Source organism: Bubalus kerabau, chromosome 1 (genome assembly GCF_029407905.1).
Source record: "Bubalus kerabau isolate K-KA32 ecotype Philippines breed swamp buffalo chromosome 1, PCC_UOA_SB_1v2, whole genome shotgun sequence".
Taxonomy (NCBI): domain Eukaryota; kingdom Metazoa; phylum Chordata; class Mammalia; order Artiodactyla; family Bovidae; genus Bubalus; species Bubalus kerabau.
The window spans coordinates 228628403-228654568 of record NC_073624.1 but is presented as its reverse complement, the minus strand read 5'-3'; the positions used below and the strand labels follow the sequence as shown (position 1 = coordinate 228654568).

Here is a 26166-nt window from a genome sequence, read left to right as displayed (position 1 = left end):
AGCCTTTCCTACCATGAAGCTCCACCGTCAAGGGCTCCTCTGCCCCTTAGGTTTCTAACACCTTTCTTTAGTTGTTGTTGTTGTTTTGCTTCAGTTTGCTCATATCAAAGTAATATTGTATGTCACTTAATCTGACACCATTTCTCATAGATCTTCCATCTACCACCTAGAACAGCCTCTCCTGCCTAAAGAAATGCTGCAGCACATCCACCAAGCTGCTCAGATAAAAAACAAATAAGAAAAACAGAATTACAGTGCTGAAAATATCTAGGAATCATCCAGTCGAATCTTTCATTTTCCAGATAAGGAAAGTGAGAACCAGAGAGGTAAGCTGGCTTGCCAGAAAGTATCAGTGCTGTAACAAGGTATCAGTATCGGTGCTGTCTGTATCTTTAACTCAAGTCCAGTTTTATTTCCCTATGTCACTTTACTATAATCTGGCTTTTCCTTTTTCTTCTTTTCTATATCTTAGTATCTTTTTTTTTTAACTAAAGAGTATACCTCCAGGGACACAGTCATTTAAACAAACACACACAAAAGTTTACGCAAAGAGGACATACGAATCACAGCACGACAAATTTTAAAGAGAAAGAGCCTAGTGATAACAACCTAGACCAGTAATTGTCAAAAATGAGATTTAAAAATTAGAAACACAGACTTTTCTATCTATATGGTTACATAATATGTACCCTCCATATCTCACCTTTCCCAACCCCCAGAAAATCATGGATCTATAGTTATTATTTTATTCATTTGTGCAGTTGTTGTTTTGTTGTTTAGTCACTAAGTCCTGCCAGACTCTTTGTGACCCCATGGACTGTAGCCTGCAATGCTCCTCTGTCCATGGGATTTCCCAGGCAAGAAAGAATACTGGAGTGGGTTGCCATTTCCTTCTCCAACGGATATTCCTGACCAAGGGATCCAACCTGCGTTTCCTGCATTGGCAGGAGCGTTCTTTACCGCTCAGCCTGCAGAGTATGAGAAAGGGGATTAAGAACCTATGACCTAATCTAACTAATTCATTTGTCTGATGAGAAATCTCCAGTCCAGAGAAAGGAAGGTATTTGCCCAAGGTAAGTAAACCAGCAATTTAAGAGCAGTTTTAAGACAAAGGTCTGTTTTTCACATTTGTGTGTTTTACACTGCTGATATAGGTTCAAAAAACAGTCTTCAGGACAGAGCTTTTCAGAGCACAGGAAACACAGCAAGCTTCCTAACTGCCCAGGTGCCCTTGGTTGGCTTGGTGTCTGGAAACAAATATGGTAGACGCCTCTGATAAGTCATCTCCTGGTTACCCAAAAATGCAAAACAGAGATGCTTTCAGGCATGTTTCTAAGCAAAGTCTCCTTAAAAGGGAGTTGAGATTCTGACTTTTGAGTTCGGAGGGGCATCAAACGCACCCAACACCCTCATTTTACAGATATGTAAGCCGTGCCACAGAGAGGGTAATGGACATGGGCAAGGTCAGAGTGAGTCGGTGGACGAGGTAACACTACAACTCCGGGCTCCCTATCCCCCGGTTGGCCGCCTCTCACAGATGTATTCACCGCGTCCTGCTCGGATAATCCCCTCAGTAAGCTGACTTCAGGCTTTAATTCACAGGTTAAAACACTGACTTAACATTAAAATCGTGGAATTTGTGACGCCCAGAGTACGACGGTGTCCCAGAAGTTAGCCAGGCCAAAACTCCCATTTTGTTCAGGAAATCGAGATTCATAGAGAGTGCTATATGCCGGGATCTTGGGCAAAGTTCAGGCAAGGTGGCAAACGCCGCCACCAGGGCCTCGAATACCAACCACTACAAACCCAATCTACTACAAACCCAATCCCGGCTTTTCGAGGAGCTCTAGGCCCGAAAAGGGCCGGAGACCGAGAGCCCAACCGGTCGAGGGCCCTAGAGCCCGATCCGGCCGCCTCCACCCGCTGTACGCACCCCTGGCTCTGTAGTTCGCCACCCGCCCCACGCCCACCCGGCCGCCGCCTCACCTATGCCAGCCCTCCGTTTGTTGTACTGGTGAAGGGGGAGGGAGAAACGCGACAAACACTTCCCGCGGACCCCACCGCCGGGACACTTCCGCTTCCGCCGCCCCTCGGGCACTTCCGGAATGTTGGCATCCGGGGCTTGGCCCATTCCCTGTGCCCATGTTGGGTGTGAGGCTCGGGCGTCCAGGCCTGGCAGCCATGTTAAGCGTGGCTTTAGGGTAAACTCGCGGCAAGTCCTTCATTCACGTGACAGCGTTACCACGCCCAGCGTGTGTAGCGTCTGCCGCCGGATAAATAGTCCAGGTTCTGCGGTTTGCTTCTGGGTGGCTTTGGTGCACTTTTCAGGGTTTCGCGTTTTTCGGTTGCAAAGTAGCTAAATTCCGGTAGAGACTTTTTTCCAAAACTTACTCACCTGAAAAACATAAAAACTTTTTTTGGTGAGGGTGAGGTGGGGTAAAAACGTCAATGTTAAGTCTGCTTTTCTCTACATTTGGGACATTGTGTATGTACGTACTTGACAGTATTTTATAGTTTCCAAAGGATTTCCTCATCATTGTCTAATAACACTCGCCACGACCATGACGTATTGGTAGGAGTTAATTTGACCCGTTTTTTTCCTTACAAAAATTATCTTCAGAGAGGGTGTGGACTGAAAAAAAAGAAAACAAACAAAAAAATCTCCACAGCCTAGAAATAGGGAATTACCTTTTATTCAGCGCACTGGCTGAGGACTTAAGCTGTGGAGATGGCCTCTCAGATGTCTGCGAGTGACTGTTCTGAAGAGGTAAGGCGTGCAGATGTGTAGGAGAGTTTGAAAAAGAAGAAAAGCAGGTAGTTGAACGTGAAAATATTACTTCTCGTTAAAGAAACAAAATGTCAAATTAATGAATTTAGCTCTTTTTTATGTATGAGGTAATAAGAGACTCTGGGCTTAATGAAATCATTCTCTTGATATGTACCTTAAGTTTCTAGGGTCTATAATCCTGTTTTTCTCCGAACTGAATCTCATTAGGATGCACCTTCAGGCACAGCTGCAGTGACTGATGGCTCCATGACCACAACAGTCTTTAACCGAAATGACACGAACCATTGTATGTCTGCAGAGATAATTGCGCAGTGTCACACAGCTAGACTGAAACCAAATTTTTTTACTTTCCAAATGCCTTGCCCCTAAATATGGGTGACCCTTGATCAACTCTGGGGTTAGGGGTCAAAAATTTGAGTATAAGTTTACAATAGGCCTTCCCTACTGCAGTCCCCATCTGTGGGTTCAAGCAACCACAGAGTGAGTACTCATTCTGTGACCTTGAGATGTCAACTCTAAGCTTTGGGTTTGTTAGGAAAAAAAGGATGTCGTTATGGTAAGTACATACAAAACCACTGCAGAATTTAGTGGCTAACCATAATTTGTTAGGATTCTGTGAGTTGACTGGGCTCAGTTGGGCAGTTGTAAATTGGGGGGTTACATGCATTTGATGTTAAATGTCGGCTGAGACTTTTCACTGCAAATTCAAATGGAAGTTGCATCATGGACAATTTAGTCTTCAAGCCCTCTAGGGCCTCAGCTAAAACTATCTGTCAGAGTACCTACACATGATTTATCCTTCTGGTTTGGATTTCTCACAGCAGAGCGCTGGGTTATGATAGTCAGCACTCAGAGTAGAAAGTGAGCTGTTCCAAGCAGTACAGGAGGAAACTCAAGGACAGGACTTCAAATGATTCAGCCTTGGGAGTCCCAGAAGTCACTTCTGTCACATTCTGTTGGTCAAGGAAGCCACGCAGATTCAAAATGACAAGGGTAAGATTCCACCTCTTAATTTAATGAGTAGCAAAAAATTGAGGGTCCATCTTTAACTACAGTACCTCCTTTTTTTGTTTTTTTGGTGGAGGGGGGGAGATGCATAGATTTTATTAGCACAGGCTTCAAAAAGGAAGGCTGGTAGCCCCACCAGTACAGTCTTGAGGGTGTACCTTAGTGATTCTTTACATGATTTATTTTTATCTGTAAAATATACATGGCTTCCCTGGTGGCTCAGTGGTAAAGAATGCACCAGCCAATGCGGGAGTCACAGGTTCCACCCCTGGATCGGGAAGATCCCTTGGGGAAGGAAATGGCAACCCACTCTAATATTCTTGCCTGGGAAATCCCATGGACAGAGGAACCTGGTGGGCTCCATTCAGTCCATGGGCCCATTCAGAACCTGGTGGGCTCCATTCAGTCCATGGGTCCATTCAGACACGACTCAGGGACTAGATCACCACCACCAAAATATATGTAAAAAAATTTAGTATTTTTAACCAATTTTGAGTGTACAGTGGCATTAATTCATTGGCATTAAGACTATTTACGTTGTTATGTGACTACATCACCATCCACCACCAGATTTTTTTCATCTTCCCTTCCATATGCCCTAAACAATTCCCACCTGCTGCAGCCCAGCCCCTGACAACAACCATTCTACTCTCTCTCTGAACTCATATAAGTAGGCTCGTACAATATGTCCTTTTTGTTTGTTTTTTTTTTTCACAGCATAATATTTTCAAGGTTCAGCTATGCTGCAGCGTGTGTCAGATTTTTCTTCCTTTTTAAGACTGAGTTATATTACATTGTATGCATATATCATATTTTGCTTGTTCATTCATCCATCACTAGACATTTGGATTGCTTCCCACATGTCTGTTGTAAATAGACATTGTGAATAATTCTTCAATGAATATTAGTGTGCAGGTATCTTTTCTTTCTTTCCATTATTTTGATATATATCCCAAAGTGGGATGGTTATATCATATGGAAATTCCATTTTTAATTTTTCCATAGTAGTTACACCATTTTACATTCTCAGCAACAGTGCACAAGGGTTCCAATTTCTCAACGGCCTTTCTTTCTTTTTTTTTTTTTTGTGAGATATGTTCGTAATCCACTAAGAAGAGTGCCTCAGTTCAGTTCAGTTCAGTCGCTCAGTCATGTCCAACTCTTTGCAACCCCATGAATCGCAGCATGCCAGGCCTCCCTATCCATCACCATCTCCCGGAGTTCACTCAAACTCACGTCCATCGAGTCAGTGATGCCATCCAGCCATCTCATCTTCTGTCGTCCCCTTTTCCTCCTGCCCCCAGTCCCTCCCAGCATTAGAGTCTTTTCCAGTGAGTCAACTCTTCATATGAGGTGGCCAAAGTACTGGAGTTTCAGCTTTAGCATCATTCCTTCCAAAGAACACCCAGGACCGATCTCCTTTAGAATGGACTGGTTGGATCTCCTTGCAATCCAAGGGACTCTCAAGAGTCTTCTCCAACACCACAGTTCAAAAGCATCAATTCTTTGGCACTCAGCTTTCTTCACAGTCCAACTCTCGCATCCATGCATGACCACTGGAAAAACCATAGCCTTGACTAAACGGACCTTTGTTGGCAAAGTAATGTCTCTGCTTTTCAATATATTATGTAGGTTGGTCATAACTTTTCTTCCAAGGAGTAAGCATCTTTTAATTTCATGGCTGCAATCACCATCTGTAGTGATTTTGGAGCCCCGAAAGATAAAGTCTGACACTGTTTCCACTGTTTCCCCATCTATTTGCCATGAAGTGATGGGACCAGATGCCATGATCTTTGTTTTCTGAATGTTGAGCTTTAAGCCAACTTTTTCAGTCTCCTCTTTCACTTTCATCAAGAGGCTTTTTAGTTCCTCTTCACTTTCTGCCATAAGGGTGGTGTCATCTTCATATCTGAGGTTATTGATATTTCTCCCGGCAATCTTGATTCCAGCTTGTGCTTCTTCCAGCCCAGCATTTCTCATGATGTACTCTGCATATAAGTTAAATAAGCACATAGCAAATATTATGAAAAGGTTAGCTGTTACTATTTGATTGTTCAGAGGCTCTTTTTTTCCCTTTTTCTCAGCAGTGTTTGAAGTTTCAAGGACTGAATTCTTAGCATGTGGTTTTTCTGAAGTTCACTTTCAAAGCATCTTAAATTTTTCCAAGTTACATAAGGAAATGCTGTGAAAGAATGTTGTAAGTAGGTATATGCTTAGTGAATTGCACTATCAAAACCAAACACCAGGTGGTAGATTAGGCGTGTGCACATGCGCACACACACATATACACACACAAAAGGAGAAAACAAAATGTTTCATGGGTAGCTTTTATAAACATGAGGCCTGCTACTGCTGCTAAGTCGCTCAGTCATGTCTGACTCTGTGCGACCCTATGGACTGCAGCCTACCAGGCTTCTCCGTCCCTGGGATTCTCCAGGCAAGAACACTGGAGTGGGTTGCCATTTCCTTCTCCAATGCATGAAAGTGGAAAGTGAAAGTGAAGTCGCTCAGTCGTGTCTGACTCTTAGCGACCCCATGGACTGCAGCCTATCAGGCTCCTCCATCCATGGGATTTTCCGGGCAACAGAACTGGAGTGGGGTGCCATTACCTTCTCCCAACATGAGGCCTAAGTGAGCATAAATAAATAAGGCCATTTATTTCATTTTTAATTTGGACCATACTGTTCAAGGTTACATCTCAAGAAAGTGAATAGATTTAGAAACTTCAGGAACTCAAAAAGTTTACTTAAAGTAATAAGTCTTACTGTGTTTTCCCTGTCAACTGCATTGAGTGCTGATCTTTTAGCCACCTCTCTAGAGATGTGAGAGTAAAGAAGATATTTTTTGTAAAAAGAGATGTTTGAAATGCCAGTAACTATTTACCATTAGCCAGCATTTACTAAAAGACTGTGTGGGGCCTGAGAATATGTTAGACTGTTAGGGCTGCAGAGATGACAGGTAGCAGTTTCTGCTCCTAAGCAATCTGGGAGACATTTACAAAGAACACTTAAGTGAAGTTTGGGAACCCCTGGCCCAGTGGAATGTCAGGGTACCCGAGCAGTACAGAGGACAGAGTCCAGGCTCTGTGCATGAAATAGTAATTACAAACACCCAGTTCAGCTCACTTTTCCTTCCCCCACGAGCTTGTGTCACTACTTCTTAATTATGTCTCTCTGTCTCATCATCCTGGCTCTAGTATCTCACTTGCAAATTCTTAATGTTTTGTTTTTTCATTGTTTAATCACAATGTCTCTCTACCAATCATTTTAAATACATCATTATGTTTAATCCCTATGAATTCTGTGAGGTAAGTGTTGCTTACCCCATCTTACAGGTAACGTAACTCAGGTTCAAAGAGGTTAAGTATTTTGCTAAAGTTCACACAGCTAGCAAATAAAGAGAATCACTGTGACATTTTAGCTATCTTACTTCAAAATCCATATTCCTCCTGTGCAGTCTTGTAATTTTTCCTCCAAATCTGATTAATTTTCTTAAAGCACACAAGGAATGTGTCAATGACTCATTTTTTATTAAACTTTAAACCTTAAAGCATACATTTATTTCTTGTTGATCGGAATTCCAAGGCCCAGTATGCCTTGGTTGCAGTCTAGCATTTCAGTCTCCTTTTGCTGCATATAGGACACACAGGAATCAGTTTCCCCTCACATACTCTATGACTCTCCTGACCTTGACTAAATGAGCAAGTTGCTCCCCGATTAGTAGAAGGTGAATTAACCTCATTCAGCTGTCACAAGGAAAGAAATGAAAAGTGCTGAAGGACTGGGCCCACCCAAATGAGCCTCATACTGGGATGGAAACTGATGGTCCTTACATTCCAAAAGTAACAGGTAGAAAGCAGGTGCAGTTTTTGAACGCTGGTTGTATTTTGAATCTGACATTGTTCATTAATTCAGTCAACAAATATTTTCTGAGTGCTTGCTCTCAGGGGAGGCACTGGACTAATCGCAAAGAAACAAATAATGATAAGTGGATATATTTCTACCTGCAGTTTGGTCAAGGGAGTCAGGCAAACATCCAGATGAATCAATTTCTCAAACATAAACAGATAGGGGGGTGGGTATACAGTTAAGCTTAGTTGATGAAGGAATTAATGAAAGGATAATTGTACTCAATTTTTGCTTTTAAGTACTTCAGTTATAACAAAATTCTTTACAAACGTTATAGCTCTATTCGGTTAAACATAAATGTGGCAAATGACAACTTCTCAAAGCACCAAATAATACAGACTTAATAAAATTTTTATTCTCTTAAAATTATAAATTTAAATCAATAGTTAAAGATTTCAAATTGGAATCACACAATTCATCCATCATATTCTTTACTGTTATATTTTCTTAAAGTATCTATATTTTAAATTATAATTATTTGTAGACTATTTCTTAACCCAAACTACAATATAGATGTGATTTATTCCTCATTTCTATGCTTAAATTTAATATTTTTGTGGTTATAAGATAATTACTTAAAAATTTCAACTCCCCATATTGGCAGATTGTAGTTGTATATTGATGGGGAGTAGCTAAGCCCCATGATTTCCCTTCTTCCCATCCCAACCCTTTTTGTTTTGGCTCTCAAGCTATGAGGACACATGACTAGGGTGGTAACAGCATTAAGTCATCATGTAGATGGAATCTGTATGGGAGATGACAAAACCAGCATTCTGTGCAATTCATAGACTAGCAGAGGTCAGAGGTGGACAGTAAGACTCCTTGCGTTACTTAAGTCAGGGGATAATGCTGATCTTGAATTAAGACCATGGGTCCTCTTAATTGCATGAACCCACCCATTTCTTGTTTGACTTAGGCTCAGTTCAGTTCAGTCGCTCAGCCGTGTCCCGACTCTTTGCGACCCCATGATCGCAGCAGGCCAGGCCTCCCTGTCCATCACCAACTCCCGGAGTTCACTCAGACTCAAGTCCATTGAGTCAGTGATGCCATCCAGCCATCTCATCCTCTGTTGTCCCCTTCTCCTCCTACCCCTAATCCCTCCCAGCATCAGAGTCTTTTCCAATGAGTCAACTCTTCGCATGAGGTGGCCAAAGTACTGGAGTTTCAGCTTTAGCATCATTCCTTCCAAAGAAATCCCAGGGCTGATCTCCTTCAGAATGGACTGGTTGAATCTCCTTGCAGTCCAAGGGACTCTCAAGAGTCTTCTCCAACACCACAGTTCAAAAGCATCAATTCTTCGGCACTCAGCCTTCTTCACAGTCCAATTCTTACATCCATACATGACCACAGGAAAAACCATGGCCTTGACTAGACGAACCTTTGTTGGCAAAGTAATGTCTCTGCTTTTGAATATGCTATCTAGGTTGGTCGTAACTTTCCTTCCAAGGAGTAAGCGTCTTTTAATTTCATGGCTGCAGTCACCATCTGCAGTGATTTTGGAGCCCAGAAAAATAAGTTTCAGTTAGATTTCATCACTTTTACCAAAAATATTCTTGATAATATTTCCTATGCTGTGTTAGCCATTAACCTCCTCTATTATCCTCAATTTAGTTCAGTTCCTCAGTTGTGTGTGACTCTTTGCGACCCCATGAACCGCAGCACGCCAGGCCTCCCTGTCCATCACCAACTCCTGGAGTTCACCCAAACCCATGTCCATCGAGTCGGTGATGCCATCCAACCAATTCATCCTCAGTTGCCCCCTTCTCCTCCTGCCCTCAACCTTTCCCAGCATCAGGATCTTTTCAAATGAGTCAGCTCTTCTCATGAGGTGGCCAAAGTACTGGAGTTTCAGCTTCAACGTCAGTCCTTCCAATGAACACCCAGGACTGATCTCCTTTAGGAGGGACTGGTTGGATCTCCTTGCGGTCCAAGGGACTCTCAAGAATCTTCTCCAACACCACAGTTCAAAAGCATCAATTCTTTGGTGCTCAGCTTTCTTTATACTCCAACTCTCACATCCATACATGACCACTGGAAAACCCATAACCTTGACTATTATCCTAAACCTTCAGAAAACATGTTACTCTGAGTAGCCTTGAACATGCTTGAGGAATGAAGCACCAAAGTGCTGCACCAAAGTGGTGGATAATATTAAAAGGTCAAATGAGGGGCTGATGGAGAACTCTGCAAAGTTAGGGATATGGAGCAAGAAGTAACCGTGAGAACAGAAGTGCCCTGGGGTCCTCTGAAGTTGAGAGACCACCAAACTGCCCATGGTTTGTGGGCCAGCACATCAAATGATTTTGTATGGGTATGAAAGTGTATTTTCCAGAAGGTTTAGCTCTCTGGGTGATATTTCCTTGCCTTCTACTAAGATAGTAAAGTGTTTCAGGTCCTGGCAGTACCATAACTTATGATACAGATAGTTAAGCGTGGTAAAGGCAGGAAAATAGCAGGGAATTGAAATTTGGGCAGGCCTGAGGACAACCTCTGATTCAGAGGAGGGAAAAGTGGAATCCCAAAAGGGTAGTATCAACATGTAATTGTAAAGAAGTATAAAGAAGTACACTTCTTTACAGAAGTAATTTTACAGAAGTAATTACTTCTTTCATTTTCCTGGCAATAGTGCCTTAATGTGGAGAAGGCAATGGCACCCCACTCCAGTACTCTTGCCTGGAAAATCCCATGGATGGAGGAGCCTGGTAGGCTGCAGTCCATGGGGTCGCGAAGAGTCGGACACGACTCAGCGACTTCACTTTGATTTTTCACTTTCATGCATTGGAGAAGGAAACGGCAACCCACTCCAGTGTTCTTGCCTGGAGAATCCCAGGGACGGGGGAGCCTGGTGGGCTGCCGTCTATGGGGTCGCATAAAGTCGGACACGACTGAAGCGACTTAGCAGCAGCAGCAGTGCTTTAATGTTCCTTTGGGGAACAGTTCTTTATCCTCATCTCGTCCATTCAGGAGGGCTGCTTCACCCCCTGGCTCCTGCAGTGCCTTGTAATTTAGTCTATTTCAATAAAAGTTAAAGCACACTTGTAGCCCTAAAGACTGATTCAGCAATCTTATCCCGACTAATGTATAAGCTTCAAATCTTTTACTAGAAGTTTTAAGAAAGGAAAGTTCTCTTCTACTGAAATTGTAACTCTGGAGCTGCCAGGGTTTACCTCTGGGATGAGTGAAGTGGTCACAGCCTGAGAATGAAGACAATGTCAAGGAAAACATGGATGGATCGAAAAAAGGAGACCCAAAAAAAACACCTGGCAACAATTTTTGAGACTGGGTTGAGCCATGCCTGAATTCAGAGATCCCTCTGGATTTTTCAAGTACAAGTGCCATGGAAATCCTCCCCACCTCCCCTACTTTGCTCCCACCTCCCCCCACCCCATTTTTTTTTTTTTTTAATTCAGTATCTGAGATGAGTTTTCTTTTGGGTGTTATTCTTCCAAAGAAGTTCAATATACTACATGTGTTTTCCCCACTAGAGGGTGTAGCTCACTCACTGCATAAGGAGCAAAACTGGAGATGCTTCAGTCAGATCTGTTGGGATGGTGCAGAGTCCCAGCCGCAGAGTTCACATCACTGATGGTGCCCTTAGAAGACCTGGGAGAATGGTCATATTGCCAAGTCCAAGCTCATACTGCTCACTGCATGACAGAATAATAAATCAAGAGATGAGGTGTTTAGACAAGGAATAACCACTTTATTTGAAAAGCCAGCAAATCATGAAGATGGTGGAGCTAGTGTATCCAGAGTTAAAATTCAGGCTTCTTTTATATTAAAAGGGGAGGGAGTGTGATCAGTTGTTGCAAACTTCTCGGTGCCAGAATCATTTGTGCTTCTAGCTGTCATGACGCTCTAGGTCATGACATTCCTGTAAACTTCTAACAAGCCAGCTGTTACTCTCTACTCTGCAAATTTTTATTTCTATATGAATGAAAAATGTTCTACCTTTAAAGGTCAAACTTGAGGGGTAGAGCCTTGAGAATGGGCTTATCATATGTTTCAGGTTTTTTCTTCTGTGTTACAGATAGATGATCAAGACAAGGAAATGAAAGAGGACCCAGGTGCCACATGGAGACTTCATCTCAAGAACAGTGAGGCTTCCTTTGTCTTAAAAAGGTAAGGGCCAGAATGGCAAATGGGTTTTGGCTTCCATGCCAAATCTGATGGACACAACATGTTTTGATTGCTATGTTGAGAAAGATTTTGAAACCATGTCAAACTCAGTGGAGTGTACTCTCATTGATTACCAATACCTGGGGTAGGCATGGGAAGAAGCAGCAGGGTTGGATGCAATAGATACTTTGCCTCTGTGGGTGAGATGTTTCTCAGTAGGAGTAGCATTGGCATTTTGGGTTTTTTGTTTGTTCATTGTTAAAGCAGATGTTTTTAAAATTTTTAAATTCTATTTATTTATTTATGGCTGTGCTGGGTCTTCACTGCTTTCACCAGTTGTGGCAAATGGTGCCTACTCTCTAGTTGCAGTCCACAGGCTTCTCTTGCAGTGGCTTCTCTTGTTGTGGAATATGGGGTCTAGGGCACACTGGTTCAGTAGTTGTGGTGCATGGGCTCCACTGCCCTGCAGAATGTGGAATCCTCCTGGAGCAGGGATTGAACCCATGTACTCTGCATTGGCAAGTGGATTCTTAACCACTGGACCATCAGGGAAGTCAACTCTTGGCTTTTTGGATGGGTCACTTCTTTATTGTGTAGTGCATTGAAGAGTATTTATCCACTGAATAGCAATAGTACCACTCCAGTCACTGTGACAAAAATAAAATCCCAACATATTTTTAAAAGCGTCTTATGAGAGCAGTCACTTGAAAATCATTATGTTTGGCTGAGAGTGACTTGACGTAGACTTACTTGAAGATTGCTCTAGAGCTTCTTATGTTTTTGAAGACTAACAGGAAAAAAGAATGAGGATTTTTCTTATAAAACCTGAGAACCAACTTTCCACCAGTAGTGAATAAGAATCGACAATGGAGATGGGAATTAAGAGTGTCCAGTAAAGGGAAGAAAATGCTTATAAGAACAGGGAGTCAGCTATCAACTGGCAGCGGGTGATTAATATGGTTGAGGAAAGGATAGAGGGAGCTTCAGCTTTTGGGGAAGGGGTATCCTATTAAACATCAGGGTCATTGGGGTACTTTCATCCCACCTTAGGGTTCCATTGTCTCTAGGTGTCCTGTTAGGTCAGAGTGTTGTCTTTATATAACAGTAATCAGGGAGCTGCCCCCCTCTATACCTCTGAATCCACTGAATAATATCAGCCTCCTTAAATTATTTTTTGGAACAAGTTAGCATATAAGCCAATGAGTGAATAAATAGATGAATAAAATATTCCTTACCCCTTAATTTAAGAGTTCAATAGTACCTCTTTCATGTTCCTTATGCCCCTGAAGAGAAAGGCAAGAAAGAGGGTTTGAACAACAGGCATGGTATTGTTGCCACTTTCAAGTTTTGCATTTGCCCAAGACCACACATGAGGAGCACCTTAGTTGGACAGGTTGGATATATTATTCATCTCTGTGAGAGAGAAAACAATGGAAGCCATAGGGTACCTCAGTAAAAGGATATTAGGAAGGATTTATTGTCCAGATTTGGGATTATTAGGTTGATTTGGGGAAATTTTAATGGCTTTGCCCTGGATTGGATACCCTCAGGATGTGATAATTCTATGATTGGCATCTTGAGAAGTCTTATTTAGAAGGAGGAAATAATAGGCTAAAGTTGTAATTGGTAAAGAAGCAACAGTCACTCATATTAACCTAAAATAGGGGATGTTTGGTAGTTTGCATGATGTTTGTTTTGCCTGAGTTCAGGCTTAATTATAGAGTAGTATTGTCTTTGTCTTATTCATCACGGTTGCAGACCAACTTTGTTGGATGTTAATATTCTGCGAAGTTGTTTGCTCAACAGTAGAAAATCAAGGCCACTTGTTTTTTATTTTTCATTTGGACCCATGAGTGCTATGGCAATGCCAAGGTTAGCTCCTGGATGTCATGGGTTGTTTTTCTCTTTTCACATTGTATTATATCTTTTATAATCTTGTTTTCTTGCTCCCTCCCTGGATTGTAAACTGCACAAGGAACAGACTTATTTTGATTACTATTAAGGACCCAAACATAGCCAAGTCTCTCAGTTCATAAGTTCTTAAAGAATATTTACTGAATAAATGAATTGTCCAATTAGCTTATCAGACTGAGTTACTCAAAGGCAGAGGTCACTTCCTACTCAGCTCTGTACTTCTAGAAACAAACACAATTCTGGTGTGTCTCATTAAATATATCTTGAGTTAAAGAGGAACTTTCCATAGCATAAGATTTATTGACTTTTTAATAAGAAAATATAATGAATTTTGCTTTTTGAGGGAAAGATGATGGTTGGTTCACTTATGACGAATAAAGGAAAGTCACTTCACAGTCAAGATTTTTTGAACTTCTGACATTTTCCAAAATGTCGAACTGAAAGAGTGAATTCCAAAGCTCTAAGAGAAATTGATATAAGTATTTAGTGACAATTCATATGAAATACAACCTTTATTTATCCTCCTCTAGTTTTACTGTTTTAGGGATTTTAAGCTAAGACAAGTCTTGATTTGTAAACTCTTAACTTACAAATAACTCATAGCTACAAAGATTTGCCTCTCCTCTCAATACTCCCTTCACTCTGGAAACCACTGTACATTGTAATCATGGTGAATTATTAGGGCTTTTAACAGATGTATAAACTTGTATTTTAAGTAGGGAGAGGGAAAAACAGTGACCATATTATTGTGGGGGGCAAAGAGCATAATTGTCAAGAAAAAGATAAATACAGCAGTGCAGAAAACACAAGTGAAAATATTTGTCATCATTAGCAGAAATGTAATAACAACAGCAAGCCAGTTACTACATTTTGCAATAAATTATAGTCAATGGACTTTTGTTATTGCATTTTTCATGAAAAAGTGGTCCATTTAAAAAAAGTAACAGTAGCCACAAAGGAAACAAAAAAACATTGTTCATCTTCCCTAAATCCTTCCAATTTGACTTGAGCAAAGGAATTAACTTTGGAGTCTTTTTTTATTATGTATAAAAAGGGAATAATCTCATCCTTGCCTACCATCCAGTATTGGTATGGCTTTCATGGGTGCCCTGTTTAGGAAAATACTTTCTAAACTATAGCAGGCTATTAGTTATATATCTGTGTGACATATGGTAATAGCCTGAGAATAGTAGTATCTTATTCTTCCCCACTCTTTCCTTGCACCTAGCACAGTGTGTAGAACTTACTAAGCATTTATTAAAGATTCATGAAACAGTTAAGTGTGAAAGATTGTTTTTAAATATTCTAAAACTCTGGTCAAACATAAGATTCTAATCAAAGTAATTCAAAGTTAAGCTTGAGGGCTCTGGATGTTAGATTCCTGGAATTGTTTCTTGGCTTCTCCCTTCACAAGCTGTGATATTTTGAATGAGTCCGTAAATTCCTTCCATTTTTACTGATAGTCTAGAATAGGCAAATACATCAAGGTAGAAAGTAAAGTAGTGATTGCCAGATACTGAGGGGAATGGTAGAATGGATACAGGTTTATATTTGATGAAAACTATTCTGACCTTTAGATAGCTATGATGGTTTCATAACTCTGTGACTATACTAAAGATGATTGTATACTTTAACAAAGTAAATTTAATATTTACCCTGCTTTTAAAATAAAACCCTAAGGGTAAATTCTTAGCACTGAGAAGTTATTTTTCAATTCCCTGAAACCTTGAGATCCTAGGAAAGTGGGTAGATAGTAAATTTGAAGAAAAGATGGAAGTGAAGAGCTATTAATAAATTTGAGAGAAGAGATAGCAATCATCTATACAGTTTCTCTTCCCTCTAAGGCGTCTCAGTGTGTTCCATGGAATTATTGTGACCAATACCTTGGAGGCCTGTAAGATGAGGGTTGAGATTGTCTGAAAGATATTGTTGTACTAGCCGAAGATGACTGTGATATAGTTTTTATGGTCTGAGTGAAGAAAAGAGTTGGGAAATGTAGAAGGAGAACGAGGGGTTGGTATGAAAGCATGTTGATGGTAAGACGACTGTTTTGGTCAAGACTGTCCTGTTTTAGCACTCAAAGTTTTCCATCCCAGGAAAACCATCATTCTCAGGCAAACTGAGATGGTTGATCCTCTAGTTAGAAATGACATAACAAGAACACTAATGGCCTACTGTATGACAGGCATTATGCTAGGCTCCCTTTATGCATTATGCCTTTTAATTCTCATGACCAGCCTCTCAGGTAATTACTGAGGTTAATTATCTGTCCTAGATCATAGTTTAAATAGAAGAGGTGAAATTCCAATTCAAGGCTATAAGTATCAGTCTTTACTGTTAACCACATGCTCAAGTCTGAAAGATTGAGCCAATACAACAAGTGATAAAACTTAAAAAAAAAAACATAGCCTGTAAAGGGTTAAGTTTAAAAATGCTTTTTATACCCATTATGTTCATTCTCCTCAAGAACTCATTCATTCAATAAGTATATACTTACAGTGCTTATGTGGTGCTAGACACTGTGGTAAGTATTATGAAGAAATAAAAAAGCCTGCCTTCTGACTTCATGGAACTTAAAATTAGGAAATAAATAGAAAATCTGGGTGTTACAAGAATTATAGACAGAAGCATATTAATATGGAAAATGTCAGAGATAAATCTATGTTAGGTAGGATGGTCAGGGAAGGCATCTGTAAGAAAGAAATACTTAAGCTGAAGCTTAAATCATGAGGGAGAACTAGTTCTATGAAAATCAAGGGGCAAACATTCTTATAGGAGAGGATAGTTTGTCCTAGGGTCTTGAAGCAGGAAAGAGCTTTGTACGTTTGAAAATATCAGGAAAGAAGGTCACTGTAGTCAAACAATATTTAGCAAGTGAAGCAGTAAATATCATAAATACAATCTCAGATTTTAAACAAGAGCTCAAGGTTTGGAGTAGTTATGAGATTTCTCAGTATCACTTAACCACAGGGGCAGGACTCCATCTAAGGTCCTCAGACTTGTTGATTTGTTATCTTGAAAAGAGTGATTTGTCTTACAACTATGGTTTTTAAACATTTTAGGAACAAAACCTTTTCTCCATAAAATCATATTGAAACCTAATGTTCAACGCTGATAAAGGGAAGTTTCTCTGCTAGAGTTGGAGGTGGGACTCAAAAATCTCAGTTAATCTGTTACCCCACACACCTTGGGTTCAATAAGTACAACAGAAATTCCAGTAACATTGTTTTTAGTTTAGAGAATCACATCTTAAGGAGTTCACACACATTTTCCAAAATATGTAGAAGTGTTATCAGTCAGCTACACAATAGATTTTCAAAAGAGGGTTCTGTTTGGGGGTTGGCGTTTTCACTTACATTTTAGCAAAGCAGTACACGCAGGAGTTAGAATATGTAACATTATTAGAGGCACATATTGGGCTGACTCTTATGGAACATATGTGTTTCTGTTGTACAGTCTTCTTTTGATAATAAGTGCACGAAATGTCCTAAAACAAAACTCACAGGTCAAACTCTCTACCCAACAAGTTCTCTTAATGGCTTCTACTATAAGTACTTGGGTGTTTAACTTTGTGCACAGAGGAGATAATGATAAAATATGTCTTCTTTTAAAATTCAAACATGAAAACTTTCTTATCTTAAATTTAGCAGTCAGAGTCTGCAATTTTCACTCTGAAAGGCAGTTGAGGCTATGCAGCCCTGGTCCTTGACTGTCTTATATCTGTAACTTCTTGGAGAAGTAGATTATTCTGAGGAGTAGCAATAATGACTGTACCCACTGTCTGGGAATAACTGACTACAACCACTGTTCACGTGACTCCGGAGTTATTTTAGTTCATCCAAACCCACCCTCCATTAACTCTTGTGCCTAGATTGGGACACCCTGAGTGGTCCCACTCTGGCACTGGCTATAGTTCAATCTTTTGGAGATTTGGAAGCTAGAATAGTGAGGGAAGAAGTTACCAGGTTCAAATTTTACCAGTATCTCCCCCATTTTATTTTGATTTCTTCAATATTACCAGAGTTGAAGTAAGCTAGTCATAGAGGAACTTGAGTGACAGAACAATTTGTCTGCAGGCAACAGGGAGACTTGTAAAGTTCATGAGAATTCTGTAATGAGCAGATTAGGAATGAGCTGTCCCAATTCCCTACTCCATAGGTTCAGATCACAGTCTATCCATACATCCAGTTTTTCCGGCTACTGCTCTGTGTACAAAACTTCCGTCACTCCCATTAATTACAGTAATGTTTCCCAGATTTCAGTCATTTGGTTCATGACTCCTTCCGAATTCAGGTGCCATTTTTTTAAGTTTCCTTGAATTGGCTGCCTTTTTAAACTTGACTATTCACCTTAGATTTGTCCTAAGTTTGAATATCCGTGCTGTCTTGAATTTGAAGTTGTTATTATATTCTAACACATAAAAAAAGCTATAATTATTGTAATACATGATATTCATTAGATATTAACTAAAATCATCACTATTACTCAAATCACTGTGGGAAACAATGTTTATGTCTTTTAGCTCTTCTTTTAATGATTAAGCCCATATAGTATGTTTGGGAAAAATTTACCAAAGAATTGATTCTTTAGTGGGTTCCTGTCAGACTTTATTTTTTGGGGCTCCAAAATCACTGCAGATGGTGACTGCAGCCATGAAATTAAAAGACGCTTACTCCTTGGAAGGAAAGTTATGACCAACCTAGATAGCATATTCAAAAGCAGAGACATTACTTTGCCAACAAAGGTTCGTCTAGTCAAGGCTATGGTTTTTCCTGTGGTCATGTATGGATGTGAGAGTTGGACTGTGAAGAAGGCTGAGCGATGAAGAATTGATGCTTTTGAACTGTGGTGTTGGAGAAGACTCTTGAGAGTCCCTTGGACTGCAAGGAGATCCAACCAGTCCATTCTGAAGGAGATCAGCCCTGGGATTTCTTTGGAAGGAATGATGCTAAAGCTGAAACTCCAGTACTTTGGCCACCTCATGCGAAGAGTTGACTCATTGGAAAAGACTCTGACGCTGGAAGGGATTGGGGGCAGGAGGAGAAGGGGATGACAGAGGATGAGATGGCTGGATGGCATCACTGACTCAATGGACGTGAGTCTAGGTGAACTCCGGGATTTGGTGATGGACAGGGAGGCCTGGTGTGCTGCGATTCATGGGGTGGCAAAGAGTCGGACACAACTGAGTGACTGAACTGAACTGAACTGAAGAATGAAAGGGATTTCTGAAGTTGAATATAAGTATAGAAAGAAGGATAATTTAATTAGAGAGAATTATAATACAAACACACACTGAAATAGCAAGGACCCCCAAATAGTTAAAGTTAGCTAGAATCTAAAGTGAGAGAAGGGAAGTTCTCCTTTTAGGGAGAAAGGCTAGGATAAGGAGGATATGCAAAAAGTTTACTCTAAGGGTAGTAGGAGCCTTTCTTTAAGGAAGGTGGCATCTTAATCAGATTTGCATTTTAGAAGGCCCATTCTTATGGTTGTGGAGATTAGTGCACGGATTGGCAAACTTCCTATTAAGATCGAGGTGGTAAATATTTTCCTATTAAAAGCCATACTTCATCTTCCTTGCTTTGTTGTTGAAAGCAGCTAGAGACAAGATGTAAACAAATGAGTATGCCTGTGTTCCAATAAAACTCTATTTTCCAAAACCCTTGAATCAAACTAAGTGCAAGGAGATCATTAGACGGCTCTTGCAATAATGTGGGCAAAAAGTGAGAAGGGCTTGAATGAAAGCATCAGCAATGACTTTAGAAGGAAAAAGTGAAAGTCGCTCAGTTGTGTCTGACTCTTTGCAACCCATATACAGTCCATGGAACTTTGCAACTCTATACAGTCCATGAAATTCTCCAGGCCACAGTACTGGAGTGGGTAGCCTTTCCCTTCTCCAGGGGATCTTCCCAACCCAGGGGTCGAATCCAGGTCTCCCACATTGCAGGCAGATTCTTTATCAGCTGAGCCACAAGGGAAGACCAAGAATAGTGGAGTGGGTAGCCTATCCCTTCTCCAGAGGATCTTCCCGACCTAGGAGTCGAACCATGGTCTCCTGCATTGCAGGCAGATTCTTTACCAACTGAGCTGTCAGGGAAGCACTTAGAAGGAAGAAAGATATTTTAAAAATTAAAATGAGGAGCTTTAATATCTAGTGGTCGATAAAAAGGTGAAGAAGCAGTAAGAGACAGGGATGAGCCCTGGTTTTCCTCAGCATTTATTTTGACAGAGATGTTTAGCTTGAACCACTGATCTGCAATTCTATAGATAAACAATGATCAAATATTAGCAGTTTCATATGGGTTAATATGGTTCAATCTAATGGAAATGCTACAAGCTTAAGATTGTAAAAATCATTCTTATGCAGGAAGTAGCAAACTTACCTTATCTCCGATGTTAGCAAAAATATCTGAAACAAAAATATTCAGAAAATGGATCAAGAAATGTAATGTTGAGATGTAAACAGCTAATTCACCCATTAAGTAATCCCATGGAAATTCATAGCCATGAAACTCACAGAAAAATATGTGGCTTCTTCACGCAAGGTTTGTCTGGTCAGGCCTGATTCCTGAACACTGCTCCCTTCCTCTCCTCATGCCTGAGACACAATGTGCCACCTGAGAATTCAGTCTTAGCCCATACCTAGCTTTAATGCTGACCTTAAGCAGGAGAGATTTGAATCCTGCACTCAGCATATCCTCCACTACTGGGCAGTTCACACATTGCTAGATCCATTTCAGAGAAAAGTCTAATTCTTGATAGTCATCCTGGCTACCTGCTGACAGAACTCTTACATACCTGCCTCCATTTAAAAAAAAATCATTTCCTGTCCTTCTGAATATACTCTTTCCAAACTCTGCTTCCAAGGAAACATCTTCCTTTGTTTGGCCTCTGTGTCAGCAACTGCTTACCCAAACTTTTAATGGTTCCTGTTACCTTCATCCTTCATGTCTACTTCACAGCCTTGACTTCTTTCAGCTGCTGAGACGGAAGCTCCTCCTTGCCTCCCCCTCTATCTGAGCCATCCTGCCAGCAGATTCACTTTCCCATCATGGACTTCCCTTATTGGTGACATTGGTATCATTGGCTTGTGCTCTAAGAGTAAGCCACATCAGAAACTGACACAGCTTTGTGCAGAAGGCATTTGTGTGTGTGCACACAAAAAGTACAAGTTTGTGGAGGTTTCTGGCTGGTGTGCAAGTATTAGGAAGAAGAGGGAGGAGAGATGAAATTGTTTATAAAGTCGAAGACCAATTACTTGTCAAATGTTGATTATACTTCTTAGGATCATCCCTTAAAATATCTTGAGTCTAAACCTGTCTATGGCTGAATTCTTGGGATACTAAAAAATGGATTCAACCACCATTAATTATTTTAGTCAAGGTAGTGAATTTTTTAACTCCAAGAGAAATGTCAAAATTTCAGAAATTCCTTCATCTAGAAAACGATTATCATTGGCTTGTTACTCCCCTTAGAAGATCAATTGTTTACTCCCTCCCTGAGGTTCTTTGATAAATCCTTACATGAGAAATAGCCAATAACCATGAGAGCCACAAAGAAAGTTTTCATCTTTTCCATAAAGAACAATGTAATTCATCCACGGGAGTTCCTTCTGTTGAAAGTTTCATAGCAAATCCTCAAAGCCTCAGCTCCCTTGATGATTTGAGAGCAGTGGCCCCATTATGAGAACCTTAGATTCCCATTATGAAGTCACTTTGCAAATAACCTGTTTACGTGTGACATCAAGGATAAAGTCATCAGGTTACTAAAGAACAAGACTTCCAGGGAAAATGTTTCTTCTAACAGTCTGTGGAGCTAAGGTTCTGACAGCATGACTTAACATTATTGTGATTGTTAAATTATTCAGTTCTATAGAAGTATATTCTTTTTTTAACTAGCAAGAAGAAACAGATGTGAAAAAAGATGAACTTGGAATGAGTAATTTGGAGAAACTTTTAAAAAATTTACATTCAACACTTGCTCCCCTCAACTCAAAGATTCTAATTCAGTAGGTATAGAGTGTGACTCAGACATATAATACACATACATTTGAATTGCATAGTAGAATCTGATTAGTCTCTTTGAGGAACCAATGGATTAGGAGACTAGAATATTCTACTAAGGGTTGATTTTTGGGGGAGCTTTCCTCTCTTACTTCCTAAAGGCAGTTGTCTGTTTTGTTAGAACAATCTCCTTTAAAAAAAAAATTGAAATATCATTGACTTATAATACTATTTTGTTATTTTTAGGTATGCATCAAAGTTAATCAGTTTTATATATATATAATACAGAAAATAGATAAGCAAAGAGGATTTACTGTATAACACAGGGAAACATATCCAATATTTTGTATTAACCTATAATGGAAAATAATCTGAAATATATTTATATATATATACATCAAATAATAACATGTATATATATATATACACACACACACGTATATACACACACTTTCTTAAACCAATCATCTGTGTATATACGTATCACGTGTGTGTGTATATGTACACAATGGAATATTCACAATGTGTATATATACACAATGGAATATATATATATATATTTCAGATTATTTTCCATTATAGGTTAATACAAAATATTGGATATGTTTCCCTGTGTTATACAGTAAATCCTCTTTGCTTATCTATTTTATGTATTCTAGTTTGTATCTGTTAATCCCATACTCCTAATTTATCCCTCTTCACCTCACTTTCCCTTTGGTAACCATAAATTTATTTTCTATGTCTGTGAATCGGTTTCTTTTTTGTAGATACATTCATTTGTATTATTTTTTTTAGATTCCATATATAATTGATATCATATATGTCTTTCTGACTTCAGTTAGAAATATTTTTCTAACATATATTTTTCTAACTATATTCTCTAGGTCTAGGTCCTATATTCTCTAGATCCATCCTTGTTGCTACAAATGGCAATATTTTATTCTCTTTTATGATTGAGGAATATTCCATTGTGTATATATACACACACACATGTGATACGTATATACACAGATGGTTGGTTTAAGAAAGTGTGTGTGTATATATGTGTGTGTATATATATATATATGTGTTATTATTTGATGGGCACTTGAGTTACATGTCTTGGCTATTTTACTGTAAGTGGTGCTGTTATTAGTATTGAGGTACATGTTTGTTTTTGAATTAATTACATATTTTCTGGTATATGCCCAAAAGTGGGATTGCTGCATCATATGGTTGCTTTATTTTTAGTTTTTTAAGGAAATTCCCTAATGTTTTACTTAGTGGCTGTGCCAGTTTACATTCTCACTAATAATGTAGGAGGGTTCCCTTTTCTCTGGCCTTCCTAGGTGGTGCAGTGGTAAAGAATTCACCTGCCAAGCAGAAGATGCAGAAGACGTGGGTTCCATTCCTGGGTCAGGAAGATCCCCTGGAGTGGGAAATGGCAACCCACTCTGATATTATTCCCTGGGAAATCCCATGAACAGAGGATCCTGGTGGGCTATAGTCCATGAGGTTGCAGAGAGCTGGACACAACAGAGCATGCGTGCACACACATATACACACACACACACACACACACGCATTGTAAAATGATAATCTTGCCTGGATAGAGTATTCTAGGTTACAGGTTTTTCCTTTCAAGATTTGGGATATATTGTATCTTTCCCTTCTGGCCTATAAAGTTTATGTAGAGAGATAAACTGATAGGGGGGTTCCCTTGCTATTGACTCTGTTTTTTCTCTTGCAGCATTTAAAATTCTGTTTTTAACTCTTGTTGTTTTTAATTATATCTTTGTGTGGGTCTGGTTTGGGACCCTCTATGCTTCTTGTACATGGATATCTGTTTCTTTTTAGATTTATGAAGTTTTCAGCCATAATTTCTTCAAATACATTTTCAATTCCTTTTTTATTTTCCTTCTGGGCCCCCTATTATGCATAGGTTAACACACTTTATATTACCCCATAGCTCTCATAGTTTGCTTCTTTTTTGTCTATATGCTGTTCTGATTGGATGATTTCCATTATTCTCTCTCCTAGGTCACTTATTCATTATTCTGCATTATTTAATCTGCTATTCATTGTATTTAGCTTGGTAAATGAGTTGTCCAATTTTGATTGATTCCTCTTCATAGTTTCTAGTTCTTTGTTACAGTGATAATCTTTCTTAATTCCTTTAGAATTTTTATTACCTAGGTCTGTTTCATTATTTGTTCTTTCAGGTGATTTCTCTTATACTCTTAATTGGGAATAGTTTCTCTGCTTTTTTATTTTATTTAGCTTTTTCTGATTCGAGGAGTTTATGAGAAAATGTTATTTACTGTGCCCTTGAAGGGGTGATTTTCATGGGAGTGTTCCTGCGTAGACTGTGTAAGTCCAATATTTTTGGTGCCTGGGCTATTTTTGGAACGGATGCAAGTCATGTCTTTCCTCAGAGTGTGCTGTCTGTTACCCCCTTAACAGGGAGTGTAATGATGTTGTGGTGTCCAAAAGCTGCACTGGATGTTCAGTGGGGCGTCCTTTTGGCCCTGTGCCTGTCACAGCCCTTTTGGGTGCCCCCTTGGCAGTCTTGCACAGCTGGACTGAATTTTCTCCCAGGGCCCATCTCTCAAAGAATCAGGGCCTATGTGCAATTCATACCAGCAGCCTCGTCTAGTGCATATTTTGGACAGGGAAGTATAGTGAGGAGGCAGCCATAAGTGCTGTTTTCTCCCCACCTTGATTGTTAGCAAGCCAACATGCACACTCCTAATGAGTGGAGGCCAGACCCCTCCACCCTCTCTTTCTGTCTTGGTGGACCTCCCAGCAAGCAAGGGGGCCTCCCAGGCTGAGGGGTCACTTGTAAAGACCTTCCACCCTTTATAGATTCCTCCCAGAGACACTGGTCCTATCCTGATGCCCTTTTCCCCTCCATTATACCCTGTTAAATAGGGATCTTCCTTGCAGGTTTGGTTATATAAGAGATCTTCTGCCTCTAGTTTTCTGTGAGAGTTGTTGTATATGTAGATTTATTTTTGATGTGTTTGTTGGGGGAAGATGAGCTCCACATCCTCCTCCTCCGCCATCTTGATCCTTTCCTAGAGTGATCTCTTTACCCTTTATTATTACCAGACCCATTCCTACTTCACTACTCATACCATGTACTATCTCGTATTTGACATAAGACATATTAAATAAATAACCAGAGTGCACACATGAAAACTCAGGTCCATTATGTGTGATTTCTATTATAATATGTAGCTTGCGGAACAAGGCAGCGTCCTGGAGTTCATGAAGAAGCAGTAATTCTGTGCTGAAGGTTGTGTTATGGCCAGGCGCAATGGGGCTTAATTCATACTGTAACCAGAACAAACATATGAGAAAAATCAGGCCTATTTCTTAAGGAAAGAAGTCTTATTTTAAAAATGCCATCAGTTCTCAGATTTCCCTAGGACACCCCATTGGGAAATTTGACTCTAGAGCTCATCAACTTAACCACTGTATTATTTAGCGTTTTGGTTCAACATAAAAGAGTTCATTAACGACAAGGACGATCTTACTCACCATTGCATCTTGGGCCCCTAGCCCAGTGCCTGGATATGATACATCGATATGAGTAGTTAAAAGATTACAAGCGGACAGTTTTCTGCTGTGAGGTGACAGTGTCTGAGAATTCTTTGGGCAGAAGATAGTCATGGGGCTGCTTTCGTCTCCGTCACGCATAGGGCGGTGCTGAAAGGGAAATACACACTGAAGACGGATGGAAAGCAAAAGGCCTGGAAACAAGTTCTATTCTCATTTGCTGAGGTGACCAAGGGCAGTGAGGGAGCAGCAAGACAGATGGGCTTGCAGTGCCAGTCAAGCCTTCTGTACTTGTAATATTTTCAGCAGGATAGCTCATCTTGATTATTAAATCATCTCTTAGTGATTTGAGATGGTAAAAGCATGCTAGAAGTTTTTGCTGAGCTGGGAGAAGTTTTCTTCTCACTTAGGAAAAGAAAGCTTAGAGCCAGAAAGTAGAAATGGGATACAAGACTCAAACTTCTCAGGGATACTACCTGTACTACTGGTCTGGACTTTAAAGTACTTCAGAGCAGAAGAGTTTCTTCAGAATAACAAGTGTAGATTGTTAGTTCAACATAGTTCATAGTTCAAACTATGACAAGTGTAGATTCTCCTTGATATTTTAATTAATGATGAGGTCTTATAGAGTCCAAAGAGTCAGCATTACCATTATGTTCCCTGTGTTCTTGTAGCACCTAATGGTTTTTCAAGCATATTCTAATAACAATAGGAATCACAGCTACAACAATGTTTATATGTTTTAGCATTGATAGCACTTTTATGTTCTAAGTACTTCCCTTCTGTGCATTAACTGCTAATCCTTATGATAGTTTTGAAAATTAAGTATCATTGGTACCATCTTAGTGTGTGTGAAAGTCACTTGTCATGTCCGACTCTTTGCAACCCC

At 39.9% G+C, this 26166-nt stretch overlaps 1 protein-coding gene and 1 long non-coding RNA gene across 8 annotated transcripts in view; one reads left to right on the top strand and one right to left on the bottom strand.

Annotated features, from left to right (window-relative positions):
- The window catches only part of FBXO38 (F-box protein 38), a 75751-nt gene extending 63410 nt beyond the window's left edge, over positions 1-12341 (bottom strand). For all 7 annotated transcript variants that reach the window (XM_055557855.1, XM_055557870.1, XM_055557892.1 and 4 more), the window contains exons 1-2: positions 12325-12341; positions 1987-2071 (exon numbers count right to left, since the gene is read on the bottom strand). The gene's annotated coding sequence lies outside the window, so the exon portion shown is untranslated. The remainder of the gene's footprint in view (positions 1-1986; positions 2072-12324) is intronic.
- LOC129635181 (uncharacterized) lies at positions 2100-24899 on the top strand. The gene is made up of 4 exons (XR_008706140.1): positions 2100-2767; positions 3610-3781; positions 11735-11826; positions 23066-24899. It is a non-coding gene; the product is annotated as an uncharacterized LOC129635181 (long non-coding RNA).
- The last annotated feature ends 1267 nt before the right edge of the window (positions 24900-26166 follow it).